Source organism: Nerophis lumbriciformis, linkage group LG02 (assembly GCF_033978685.3).
Source record: "Nerophis lumbriciformis linkage group LG02, RoL_Nlum_v2.1, whole genome shotgun sequence".
Lineage (NCBI taxonomy): Eukaryota > Metazoa > Chordata > Actinopteri > Syngnathiformes > Syngnathidae > Nerophis > Nerophis lumbriciformis.
The window spans coordinates 50841025-50854380 of NC_084549.2; the positions used below are offsets into that span (position 1 = coordinate 50841025).

The 13356-nt window shown below is 35.2% G+C and overlaps 1 long non-coding RNA gene across 1 annotated transcript; it reads right to left on the bottom strand.

Moving 5' to 3' along the window:
* Positions 1 to 677: 677 nt before the first annotated feature.
* On the bottom strand, positions 678 to 3579 carry LOC133610891 (uncharacterized). The gene is made up of 3 exons (XR_009815936.2): positions 3450 to 3579; positions 1961 to 2156; positions 678 to 1145 (listed from the first exon to the last, which is right to left on the bottom strand). It is a non-coding gene; the product is annotated as an uncharacterized lncRNA (long non-coding RNA).
* Between the last annotated feature and the right edge of the window lie 9777 nt (positions 3580 to 13356).

Below are 13356 nucleotides of genomic sequence, written 5' to 3' on the forward strand. Positions count from 1 at the left end.
ATTGCACTTTTTCCACATGCGCCCACGTTTTTAGGTTTATGTTGTATTGTTTTTTTTATTCCAGCGAGTTAATTCATTTTGAGGGGAGTGAGGAGATGATTTAATTATGATGCGTTCAAGAGTCTTACGGCCTGAGGGAAGAAGCTGTTACAGAAGCTGGAGGTTCTGCTTCGGAGGCTGTGGAACCTCTTTCTAGAGTCCAGCAGTGAAAACTGTCCTTGGTGGGGGTGGGGGGAGGCTTTGCAAATTTTCTGAGCCCTGGTCAGGCAGCACTTTTTGCGATCTCCTGGATAGGAGGATGAGGAGTCCTGATCTTTTCCGCCGTCCTCACCACTCGCTGGAGATACTTCCAGTCTGAGGCACTGCAGGCTCCAGTCCAGACATTGATGCTGTTGGTCAGCAGGCTCTCTATAACAAAGATACATCTCTCCAAGCATTATTAGCTATTTTGCATTTGTTGTTTAGGAGTTATGTTTAAATAACTGTCATAGTGATTTAAACCTAAATTGTGTATTTGCAAACCTTTCAAAAACAACTGATTGTAGTAAAACTCACACCGATACAATATTGCAGGCATTTTTAAACATAATGCATGTTTGGTTTTGGAGTTATGTTTCTATAACTTTCATATGTATGACCGCTATACTGTTATATTTAATTAAAAAAACTAACTTGTGTCTTTGCAAACCTTACAAAAGAAAATGTTACTAGGAAAACTCAAAGATACATTTCTTCATGCATTATTAGAAAATGTTCATGTGTAGTTTAGGAGTTATGTTTAAATAACTGTCATATTGAGTGTGGCAGTAATTCAGTCATTAAGTATTAAACCTAATTTTTGTTTTTGCAAACCTTAGAAAAACAACTGATTCTAGTAAAACTCACATTGATTCAAAATTACAGGCATTTTAGACATTATACATATTTGGTTTAGGAGTTGTGTTTGAATCCATTTTTATTGCTTTTTTCGTTAGGGCAAGTCCGACCGGCGGAGGCCACGGGGAAGACAGAGGACACATTGGGAAGACTATGTAAGCCGGCTGGCCTGGGAACGCCTCAGGATCCCCCGAGAAGAGCTGGACGAAGTGGCTTGGGACAGGGAAGTCTGGGCTTCTCTGCTTAGGCTGCTGCCCCCGCAACCGGACCTCGGATAAGCGGAAGAAAATGGATGGATTTAGTATGACAGTTATACTGTCATATTAAGTAAAAAAAAAACTAACTTGTGTCTTTGCAAACTTTACAAAATATAATCATTCTAGAAAAACAAAGATACATTTCTCCAAGCATTATTAGCCATTTTGCATTTGTTGTATTTATGTTTAAATAACTGTCATAGTGAGTAAAACCTAAATTTTGTATTTGCAAACCTTACAAAAACAATTGATTCTAGTAAAACTCAGATACAATATCACATCGCATTTTTAGACATAATGCATATTTGGTTTTGGAGTTGTGTTTATATAACTTTCATATTTAGTATTACAGTAATACTGTCATATTGAGTAAAAAAAACAACCTAACTTGTGTCTTTACAAACCTTACAAAATATTTTTCCCAGTAAAACTCAAAGATACATTTCTACAGGCATTATTAGCCATTTTGTATGTGCGGTTTAGGAGTTATGTTTAAATATCTGTCACCTTGAGTGTGACAGTAAAGTCATATTGAGTAAAACAAACTAACTTGTTTCTTTGCAATGCTTACAAAAGAAAATGTTACTAGGAAAACTCAAAAATGCATTTCTTCATGCATTATTAGAAAATGTTCTTGTGTAGTTTAGGAGTTACGTTTTAATAACTTTCAAATTGAGTGTGGCAGTTATACTGTCATTAAGTGTTAAACCTAATTTTTGTATTTGCAAACCTTACAAAAACAACTGATTCTAGTAAAACTGACATAGATTCAATATTGCAGGCATTTTAGACATTTCACGTTTGGTTTAAGAGTTGTGTTTGAATACATTTTAATTGCTTTTTTCGTTAGGGCAAGTCCGACCGGCAGGTGGCCACGGGGAAGCCCCAGGACACATTGGGAAGACTATGTCAGCCGGCTGGCCTGGGAACGCTTCGGGATCCCCCGAGAAGAGCTGGACGAAGTGGCTGTGGAGAGGGAAGTCTGGGCTTCTCTGCTTAGGCTGCTGCCCCCGCAACCCCGACCTCGGATAAGCGGAAGAAAATGGATAGATTTAGTATGACAGTTATGCTATTATATTGAGTAAAAAAAACTAACTTGTGTCTTTAAAAACCTTACAAATTATATGTTTTCTAGTAAAACTCACAAAGATACATCTCCAGGCATTATAAGCCATTTTGCATGTGGTTTAGGGGTTACTGCCATATTGAATGTGGCAGTTATACTGTCATTATGAGTAAAACCTAATTTTTGTAATTGTAAACTTTACCAAAATACCTGATTCTGGTAAAACTCACAGATTCAATATTACAGGCATTTTTAGACGGATTGCATGTGTAGTTTTGAAATTATGTTTATACAACTTTCTTATTTAGTATGACAGTGTCATCTTGAGTAAAAAAACTAACTTGTGTCTTTGCAAACCTTACAAAAGAACATTTTAGTAAAACTCACAAAGATACATCTCCAGGCATTATTAGCCATTTTGCATTTGTTGTTTAGGAGTTATGTTTAAATAACTGGCATAGTGAGTAAAACCTAATTTTTGTATTTGCAAACCTTACAAAAACAACTGATTCTAGTAATACTCACATAGATACAATATTACAGGCATTTTTAGACAATGCATGTTTGGTGTTAGAGTTATGTTTATATAACTTTCATATTTAGTATGACAGTAAAACTGTCATATTGAGTAAAAAAACTAACTCGTGTCTTTGCAAACCTTACAAAAGATCATTATTCTAGTAAAACATAAAAAGATACATTCCTCCAGGCATTATTAGCCACTTTGCATGTGTGGTTTAGGAGTTATGTTTTAAACTGTCATATTTAGGTGGCAGTTATATGTCTATGCGTAAAACCTAATTTTTGTATTTGCAAATCTTTCAAAAACAACTGATTACAGTAATTGTCACATAGTTTTAATATTACAGGTATTTTTAGACATTTTGCATTGTTGGTTTAGGAATTATGTTGCAATACATTTTTTTTGCTTTTTTTGCATTATCTCAGGATTGTCAAAATATTACTGTCATATTGAGTAAAAAACTACTGATTGGGTGTGGCAGTTATACTGTCATTATGTGTAAAACCTATTTGTTGTATTTGCAAACCTTACAAAAACAACTGATTGTAGTAACTCACATGGATAAAATATTACAGGCATTTTTAGACATAATACATCTTTGGTTTATGAATCGTGTTCGATTGCTCCTGCTCACAGAACCACACAGCCAGCGCACGACACACGAGCCACAAGCCCACAGCCCAAGGCAGTTAAATACCCCTGCAAATCCACAAGGCAAGACACTTACTTTGGAGGCAGAGTTTCCTCTGCCCCTGCGTATTGTGGGATTCTGGGGGTTCTTTTCGGTAGCCTGCGGGTCTGCTGGGTAGTCCTGGGGATTCCTTCTCAACCTGCGCGCGTTCACCCGGTCCTCCTTGTTAAGCCTGACGATCCTCCTGGTCGCTCCTTTTTAAATGTGTGCAGCCCTAATGCTCCACAGGTGCGTCTGATTTCAGGTGCCGTTCGATTGGGCACTTTGGTTGTCAGGGGCAACAAGCTAAAAGGGGCAACGTCTTAAAATGCCAGCAAAGTCCACAAGGAATAAAATTATGCAATTAAAAATACAGTCAAAGTCCTCAAAGTGTAAAAACATGCAATTAAAAATATATCAAATTGTAAAATGTAAAAACATGCAATTAAAATCTACAACAATAAAAACACTCAGACATGCATGACAATGAAACAAAACAAAAAAAATTCCCTACTTGTGTCCCATCACACCCCCCCCCATACATTATCGTTGTCAGTCCCTGCAACGGGGGGAACTCTCGTCTGCATAGCGGGCAGGCAACTGTCGGTCAAAGCCTTTTTTAGCTCTTCAAAGGACGTCTGACACTCTGGTGTCCACACTATTTTGTGGACCTGTGCCTTCTTGCCAGTGAGGCCGTCCCACCGACATTTATTTAGGGGACGGGCTATTTTAGCAAACCCAGCCACAAAACGTTGGTAATAGCCTGCCAATCCAAGAAACGCTCTCACTTCCTTGACAGTGGTCGGAGCGGCCCAGTCCTGTCCTGCCTTAATTTTACCTGGGTCCCGTCTCACTCCATCCCGATCCACCACATGTCCCAAGAATTTCACCTCACGCTGAAAGAGCTTGCACTTAGAGGGCTTGAGTTTAAGTCCATGTCGCTGCAACCGTTCAAACACCTGGTCCAGGTGCTTTAGATGGGCAGTGAAATAAATGATAAATACATGATAAATGGGTTGTACTTTTCTACCTTCAAGGTACTCAAAGCGCTTTGACACTACTTCCACATTTACCCATTCACACACACATTCACACACTGATGGAGGGAGCTGCCATGCAAGGCGCTAACCAGCACCCATCAGGAGCAAGGGTGAAGTGTCTTGCTCAGGACACAACGGACATGACGAGGTTGGTACTAGGTGGGGATTGAACCAGGGACCCTTGGGTTGCGCACGGCCACTCTTCCACTGCGCTACGCCGTCCCTCAACAGAAAAAATTATTATGTCATCAAGATAAACCAACAATGATTCCGCTATTTGACCATTCAAACAATGATGTGTAAGCCGTTGGAAAGTGGCAGGTGCATTGCATAGACCAAATGGCATGCGTTCAAACTCGAACAGTCCGAGGGGAGTTGTAAATGCAGTGTTTTCACGATCGTCCGGGTGCACCTCCACCTGCCAATACCCACTAGCGAGGTCTAAGGTCGAAAACCATTCAGATTTGCTCAGACCAGTCTCTTCGATTCAGGGGAACGGAAAGGCGTCTTTATGTGTAACTGAGTTTAACCTCCGGTAGTCTACACAAGAGCGCCAACTCCCATCCTTTTTGCGGACTAACACTATAGGCGCTGCCCAGGGACTGCAGCTTTCCTTTACCACTCTCTGTTCAAGCATACCTGAAAGCATGCAGTGTCTTCACTTCCTTATACAACAGAGACGGGATGGGTAAGGTATCTCTCCCTGGTAGGGGCGGAATCTCCAGTCAGTATCCTGTGTTGCACAACACTGGTCCTTCCAAAGTCCTCATGTTGTGCAAACACCTTCTCCCACTTCGCCAGCAGGGCGCGTAGCTGCACCTGTTGCTGCTCAGACAGATCCGGCTTATCACTCAAATCCCTAACATCTGGGGACAGTTCTGGATTGGTTTGGGCTGTGGCATCAATGAGTGACACTTCTACCACACCCTCCTCTACTAGAGATAAACACAGATCCTCAGCTCCATGCACATCACTATCATCAACACAAAACAGCTGCCCTATCTTTTTAAATCGTTTTAAGGAAATACTGTAGGAATGGGGGTTATAAACACGGAAGGGCAGCCTACCTCTGTTCACCACGACCAGTGATTTTGCCACGCCAACTGCACCGGGCATAGCCTCTACCAGGGCGCAGTAGTTAGCCCCACACCAACATCTCCTTTGGGGGATATGTAATACTAGTCTTCGAGGCCAATCTCACGTGGCCTAGCAAGCCATCTTCAGCAGCAACAGCTTCTATACGGGAACATGTAGCAAAAGCTTCCCTCCACACCTTTTGCTTTTGAAGATGCCGAAGAGTAGAGGTCTTAGGACATTTAAAAACGGCATCCCAACAACCCACGATTAGATTCATACCTATTATGAAGGGGTGTGTACAGTTTTGATCCGCAACAATTACTACTCCTCTTTCGGGAACTTTAACACCCTCTACCTCAAAATCAATTTTAGACATAATGCATGTTTGGTTTTGGAGTTATGTTTATATAACTTTTGTTTATAGTATGACAGTTATACAGTTATACTGAGTAAAAAAAACTAACTTGTGTCTTTACAAACCTTACAAAATATGTTTTCCCAGTAAAACTCACAAAGTTAGATTTCTACAGGCATTATTAGCCATTTTGTTTGTGTGGTTTAGGAGTTATGTTTAAATAACTGATATTGATTGTGACAGTATACTGTCAAAGTGAGTAAAAAAAAACTAACGTGTGTCTTTGCAAACCTTACAAAATAAAATGTTACTAGTAAAACTCACAAAGATACATTTCTTCATGCATTATTAGAAAATGTTCATGTGTAGTTTTGAAGTTATGTTTATATAACTTTCATATATAGTATGACAGTTATACTGTTATATTGAGTAAAAAAAAACTAACTTGTGTCTTTACAAACCTTACAAAATATTGTTTCCCAGTAAAACTCACAAAGATACATTTCTACAGGCATTATAGCCATTTTGTATGTGTGCTTTAGGAATTATGTTTAAATAACTAAAAATGAGTGTGACAGTATACTGTCAAAGTGAGTAAAAAAAACAACTAACTTGTGTCATTGCAAACCATACAAAAGAAAATGTTACTAGTAAAACTCACAAAGATACATTTCTTGATGCATTATTAGAACATGGTCATGTGTAGTTTAGGAGTTATGTTTGTATAACTGTCATTTTGAGTGGGGTAGTATAACTGCCACACATATTGAGTTATAAAGTTAAGTGTAAAACCTAATTTTTGTATTTGCAAACCTTACAAAAACAACTGATTCGAGTAAAACTCACATAGATTCAATATTAAAGGCATTTTAGACATTTTACATGTTTTGTTTAGGAGTTGTGTTTGAATACATTTGTATTGCTTTTTTCGTTAAGGCAAGTCCAAACGGCAGGAGGCCACGGGGAAGACACAGGACACATTGGGAAGATTATATCAACTGGCTGGGGATCCCCCGAGAAGAGCTGGACGAAGTAGCTGGGGATAGGGAAGTCTGGGCTTCTCTGCTTAGGCTGCAGCCCCCGCAACACGACCTCGGATAAGCGGAAGAAAATGGATGGATTTAGTATAACATTTATACTATCATATTGAGTAAAAAAAAAAAAAATTTTGTTTTTGTAACCATTCAAAATATATTTTTTCTAGTAAAACTCACATAGATACATATTGTTTAAATAACTGTCATAGTAATTAAAACCTATTTTTTGTATTTGCAAACCTTACAAAAACAACTGATTCTAGTAAAACTCACATGGATTTAATATTACAGGCATTTTTAGACATTTTGCATTGTTGGTTTAGGAATTATGTTGGAATACATTTTTATTGCTTTTTTTCGCATTATCTCATAATTTTAAGATCATTACTGTCATTTTGAGTAAAAAACTACTTTTTGTGTTTGCAAGCCTTAAAAAAGCATATGTTTTGTATTTGTAAACTTTACAAAAACAACTGATTCTAGGATTTAATATTACAGGCATTTTTAGACAATTTGCATTGTTGGTTTAGGAATTATGTTGGAATACATTTTTATTGCTTTTTTCGCATTATCTCAGGATTTTAAGAACATTACTGTCATATTTTTTTGTTTGCAAGCCTTAAAAAGCATATGTTTTGAGTAAAACTCACAAAAATGCATTTTTAAGGCAATATTAGCTCATGTGTAGTTTAGGAGTTATGTTTAATTTACTGTCATATTGAGTGTACATTGTCATGGTGAAAAAAAACTTTTTTTATTTGCAAACCTTACAAAAAAACTGATTCTAGTAAAACTCACATGGATTCAATAATACAGGCATTTTTACACATTTTGCATGTTTAGTTTAGAAATTATGATGGAATACATTTTTATTGCTTTTTTCGCATTATCTCAGGATTTTAAGAAGATTACCGTCATATTGAGTAAAAAACACTTTTTGTGTTTGCAAGCCTTAAAAAAGCATAGGTTTCGAGGAAAACTCCCAAGGATGCTTTATTTCAAGCATTATTAGCCATTTTGCATGTGTAGTTTAGGAGTTATGATTAAATAACTGTCATATTGAGTTTGACAGAGTAAAACCTAATTTTTGTATTTGCAAACCTTACTACAAAAACTGATTCTAGTTTAACTTACATGGATTTGATATTACAGGCATTTTTAGACATTTTGCATTGTTGGTTTAGGAATTATGTTGGAATACATTTTTATTGCTTTTTTCGTATTAACTCAGGATTTTAAGAACATTACTGTCATATTGAGTAAAAAACTACTTTTTGTGTTTGCAAGCCTTAAAAAAGCATATGTTTCGAGTAAAACTCACAAGAATGCATTATTTCGGGCAATATTAGCTCATTTTTATGTGTAGTTTAGGAGTAATGTTTAATTTACTGTCATATTGAGGGTACATTGTCATGGTGAAAAAAACCTAATTTTTGTATTTGCAAAAATTTCAAACACAGCTGATTCTAGTAAAACTCACATGGATTCAATATTACAGGCATATTACACATATTGCATGTTTGATTGAGGAAATATGATTGAATACATTTTTATTGCTTTTTTCGCATTATCTCAGGATTTTAGGAATATAACTGTCATATTGAGTAAAAAACTACTTTTTGTGTTTGCAAGATTTAAAAAAGCATGTGTTTGGAGTAAAACTCCGTAGAATGCATTATTTGAGGCATCATTAGCCATTTTGCATGTGTAGTTAGGAGTTATTTTTAAATAACTGTCATATTGAGTGTGAAAGTATACTGTCATAGTGAGTAAAACTTAATTTTTGTATTTGCAAACCTTACAAAAACAACTGATTCTAGTAAAACTCACATGGATTTAATATTACAGGCATTTTTAGACAATTTGCATTGTTGGTTTAGGAATTATGTTGGAATACATTTTTTATTGCTTTTTTCGCATTATCTCAGGATTTTAAGAACATTACTGTCATATTTTTTTGTTTGCAAGCCTTAAAAAAGCATATGTTTTGAGTAAAACTCACAAAAATGCATTTTTTAAGGCAATATTAGCTCATTTTTATGTGTAGTTTAGGAGTTATGTTTAATTTACTGTCATATTGAGTGTACTTATGGTGAAAAAAAACTATTTTTTTTATTTGCAAACCTTACAAAAACAAATGATTCTAGTAAAACTCACATGGATTCAATAATACAGGCATTTTTACACATTGTTTAGTTTAGAAATTATGATGAATACATTTTTATTGCTTTTTTCGCATTATCTGAGGATTTTAGGAATATAACTGCCATATTGAGTAAAAAAACTACTTTTTGTGTTTGCAAGATTTAAAAAAGAATGTGTTTAGAGTAAAACTCCGTAGAATGCATTATTTGAGGCATCATTAGCCATTTTGCATAAGTAGTTAGGAGTTATTTTTAAATAACTGTCATATTGAGTGTGAAAGTATACTGTCATAGTGAGTAAAACTTAATTTTTGTATTTGCAAATTTTACAAAAACAACTGATTCTAGTAAACCGCACATGGATTCAATAATACAGGCATTTTTACACATTTTGCATGTTTAGTTTAGAAATTATGATGGGATACATTTTTATTGCTTTTTTCGCATTATCTCAGGATTTTAAGATTACCGTCATATTGAGTAAAAAACACTTTTTGTGTTTGCAAGCCTTAAAAAAGCATAGGTTTCGAGAAAAACTCCCAAGGATGCATTATTTCAAGCATTATTAGCCATTTTGCATGTGTAGTTTAGGAGTTATGATTAAATAACTGTCATATTGAGTTTGACAGAATAAAACCTAATTTTTGTATTTGCAAACCTTACTAAAACAACTGATTCTAGTAAAACTTACATGGATTTAATATTACAGGCATTTTTAGACATGTTGCATTGTTGGTTTAGTAATTATGTTGGAATACATTTTTATTGCTTTTTTCGATTAACTCAGGACTTTAAGAACATTACTGTCATATTGAGTAAAAAACTACTTTTTGTGTTTGCAAGCCTTAAAAAAGCATAGGTTTCGAGAACAACTCACAAGAATGCATTATTTCAGGCAATATTAGCTGATTTTTATGTGTAGTTTAGGAGTAATATTTAATTTACTGTCATATTGAGTGTACATTGTCATAGTGAAAAAAAATAATTTTTGTATTTGCAAAAATTTCAAACACAGCTGATTCTAGTGAAACTCACATGGATCCAATATTAAGGGCATTTTTACACATATTGCATGTTTGATTTAGGAAATATGATTGAATACATTTTTATTGCTTTTTTCGCATTATCTCAGGATTTTAGGAATATAACTGTCATATTGAGTAAAAAACTACTTTTTGTGTTTGCAAAATTTAAAAAAGCATGTGTTTAGAGTAAAACTCCGTACAATGCATTATTTGAGGCATCATTGGCCATTTTGCATGTGTAGTTAGGAGTTATTTTTAAATAACTGTAATATTGAGTGTGAAATTATACTGTCATAGTGAGTAAAACTTAATTTTTGTATTTGCAAACCTTACTAAAACAACTGATTCTAGTAAAACTCACATGGATTTAATATTACAGGCATTTTTAGACAATTTGCATTGTTGGTTTAGGAATTATGTTGGAATACATTTTTATTGCTTTTTTCGTATTATCTCAGGATTTTAAGTACATTACTGTCATATTGAGTAAAAAACTACTTTTTGTGTTTGCAAGTCTTAAAAAAGCATATGTTTCGAGTAAAACTCACAAGAATGCATTATTTCAGGCAATATTAGCTCATTTTTATGTGTAGTTTAGGAGTAATGTTTAATTTACTGTCATATTGAGTGTACATTGTCATGGTGAAAAAAAACTAATTTTTGTATTTGCAAACATTTCAAACACAGCTGATTCTAGTAAAACTCACATGGATTCAATATTACAGGCATTTTTACACATATTGCATGTTTGATTTAGGAAATGTGATTGAATACATTTTTATTGCTTTTTTCGCATTATCTCAGGATTTTAAGAAGATTACCGTCATATTGAGTAAAAAACACTTTTTGTGTTTGCAAGCCTTAAAAAAGCATAAGTTTCGAGGAAAACTCCCAAGGATGCATTATTTCAACTATTATTAGCCATTTTGCATGTGTAGTTTAGGAGTTATGATTAAATAACTGTCATATTGAGTTTGACAGAGTAAAACCTAATTTTTGTATTTGCAAACCTTACTAAAACAACTGATTCTAGTAAAACTCACATGGATTTAATATTACAGGCATTTTTAGACAATTTGCATTGTTGGTTTAGGAATTATGTTGGAATACATTTTTATTGCTTTTTTCGTATTATCTCAGGATTTTAAGAACATTACTGTCATATTGAGTAAAAAACTACTTTTTGTGTTTGCAAGCCTTAAAAAAGCATATGTTTCGAGTAAAACTCACAAGAATGCATTATCTCAGGCAATATTAGCTCATTTTTATGTGTAGTTTAGGAGTAATGTTTAATTTACTGTCATATTGAGTGTACATTGTCATGGTGAAAAAAAACTTTTTTTTTTATTTGCAAACCTTACAAAAAAAACTGATTCTAGTAAAACTCACATGGATTCAATAATACAGGCATTTTTACACATTTTGCATGTTTAGTTCAGAAATTATGATGGAATACATTTTTATTGCTTTTTTCGCATTATCCCAGGATTTTAAGAAGATTACCGTCATATTGAGTAAAAAACACTTTTTGTGTTTGCAAGCCTTAAAAAAGCATAAGTTTCGAGGAAAACTCCCAAGGATGCATTATTTCAAGCATTATTAGCCATTTTGCATGTGTAGTTTAGGAGTTATAATTAAAAAACTGTCATATTGAGTTTGACAGAGTAAAACCTAATTTTTGTATTTGTAAACCTTACTAAAACTGATTCTAGTAAAACTTACATGGATTTAATATTACAGGCATTTTTTAGACATTTTGCATTGTTGGTTTAGGAATTATGTTGGAATACATTTTTATTGCTTTTTTTGTATTATCGCAGGATTTTAAGAACATTACTGTCATATTGAGTAAAAAACTACTTTTTGTGTTTGCAAGCCTTAAAAAAGCATATGTTTCGAGTAAAACTCACAAGAATGCATTATTTCAGGCGATCTTAGTTCATTTTTATGTGTAGTTTAGGAGTATGTTTAATTTACTGTCATATTGGTTTAGGAAATATGATTGAATACATTTTTATTGCTTTTTTCGCATTATCTGAGGATTTTAGGAATATAACTGTCATATTGAGTAAAAAACTACTTTTTGTGTTTGCAAGATTTAAAAAAGCATGTGTTTAGAGTAAAACTCTGTAGAATGCATTATTTGAGGCATCATTAGCCATTTTGCATAAGTAGTTAGGAGTTATTTTTAAATAACGTCATATTGAGTGTGAAAGTTTACTGTCATAGTGAGTAAAACTTAATTTTTGTATTTGCAAATCTTACAAAAACAACTGATTCTAGTAAAACGCACATGGATTCAATATTACAGGCATTTTTAGCCATTTCACATGTTTGAATACATTTTCATTGCTTTTTTCGTTAGGGCAAGTCCGATCGGCAGGAGGCCACGGGGAAGACCCAGGACACATTGGGAAGACTATGTCTCAGGCTGGCCTGGGAACACCTCGGGATCCCCCGAGAAGAGCTGGACAAAGTGGCTGGGGAGAGGGAAGTCTGGGCTTCTCTGCTTAGGCTGCTGCCCCCGCAACCCGACCTCAGATAAGCGGAAGAAAATGGATGGATTTAGTATGACAGTTATACTGTCATAATGAGTAAAAAAACTATTTTTCATAGATTCAATATTACAGGCATCTTTAGATGGATTGCATGTTTGGTTTTGGAGATATGTTTATACAACTTTCATATTTAGTATGACAGTTATACTGTCATATTGAGTTAAAAAAAAAAAAAAACTTGTGTCTGCAAACCTTACAAAAGATTATTATTCTAGTAAAACTAACAAAGATACATTTTTCCAAGCATTATTAGCATTTCTTGTTTTGGAGTTATAATGCTTGCGTTGAGAGGCGACGGGCTCGGGTGGCAATTCTTGTTGCCCCCCGGCTCAAAGCCTGCATGTTGGAGTTCAACCCAGTGGACCAGTGGGTAGCTTTCCTCCGCCTTCGGGTGGGGGGACGGGTCCTGACTGTTGTTTGGCCTTACGCGCCAAACGGCAGCTCAGAGTACCCACCCTTTTTGGATTCACTGGAGGGAGTACTGGAAAGTGCTCCACCGGGTGATTCCCTCGTTCTACTGGGGGCCTTCAACGCTCATCTTGGCAACAACAGTGAAACCTGGAGAGGGGTGATTGGGAAGAATGGCCGCCCGGATCTGAACCCGAGTGGTGTTTTGTTATTGGACTTTTGTGCTCGTCACAGATATTGAGTAAAAAAACTAACTTGTGTCTTTGCAAACCTCACAAAACAAAACGTTTTTAATAAAAATCACAAAGATACATTTCTTC